Raw genomic sequence first — 1,407 nt, forward strand, 5'->3', positions numbered from 1 at the left:
TTCTAGTATGGTGCTTTTAGTGTCTCCGCATAACGCAGCACACCACATAGCTTTGCAGACGATAAGTACAACCGTTTCAGAGAGAAGAGCGGCCAATGTGACGATCTGGCTTTAAGTCGATTCGATAACAAATGACGAAAACGGACGGATTTCTCAGGTTTTTACTACATATGAACACTTTTCACATTCTCCCATGCAACTCGGCTGCTAGTCCTCCTTTCATGCAGAATCTTAAGGTCCTAGCTCATGGCCAAGGTGCCAAAGCCAGCTAAAACGTCAATTATCGATACCTAAAACTTGAATTGTACTACTTCTTACTGGCTATTACATCAACTTAGAAGCTTCATCTGTATTCTACTATGGTGCTTTTAGTGTCTCCGCATACCGCAGCACGCGACATAGCTTTGCAAGCGATAAGTACAACTGTTTCAGAGAGAAGAGCGGCCAATGTGACGATCTGGCTTCAAGTCGATTCGATAACAAATGACGAAAACGGACGGATTTCTCAGGTTTTTACTACATATGAACACTTTTCACATTGTCCCATACAACTCGGCTGCTAGTCCTCCTTTCATGCAGAATCTTAAGGTCCTAGCTCATGTCCAAGGCACCAAAGCCAGCAAAAAAGTCAATAATCGATACGTAAATCTTGAATTGTCTTACTTCTTACTGGCTATTACATCAACTTAGAAGCTTCATCTGTGTTCTACTATGGTGCTTTTAGTGTCTACGCATACCGCAGGACGCGACGTAGCTTTGCAGACGATAAGTACAACCGTTTCAGAGAGAAGAGCGACCAATGTGACGATCTGGCTTTAAGTCGATTCGATAACAAATGACGAAAACGTACGGATTTCTCAGGTTTTTACTACATATGAACACTTTTCACATTCTCCGTGCAACGCGGCTGCTAGTCCTCCTTTCATGCAGAATCTTAAGGTCCTAGCTCATGTCCAAGGCAACATAGCCAGCAAAAAGTCAATAATCGATACCTAAAACTTGAATTGTACTACCTCTTACTGGCTATTACATCAACTTAGAAGCTTAACCTGTGTTCTAGTATGGTGCTTTTAGTGTCTCCGCATACCGCAGCACACGACATAGCTTTGCAGACGATAAGTACAACCGTTTCAGAGAGAAGAGTGGCCAATGTGACGATCTGGCTTTAAGTCGATTCGATAACAAATGACGAAAACGGACGGATTTCTCAGGTTTTTACTACATATAAACACTTTTCACATTCTCCCATGCAACTCAACTGCTAGTCCTCCTTTCATGCAGAATCTTAAGGTCCTAGCTCATGGCCAAGGTGCCAAAGCCAGCTAAAACGTCAATTATCGATACCTAAAACTTGAATTGTACTACTTCTTACTGGCTATTACATCAACTTAGAAGCTTCATCTGTAT

Source organism: Schistocerca gregaria, unplaced genomic scaffold, assembly GCF_023897955.1.
Source record: "Schistocerca gregaria isolate iqSchGreg1 unplaced genomic scaffold, iqSchGreg1.2 ptg000199l, whole genome shotgun sequence".
Classification (NCBI taxonomy): Eukaryota; Metazoa; Arthropoda; class Insecta; order Orthoptera; family Acrididae; genus Schistocerca; species Schistocerca gregaria.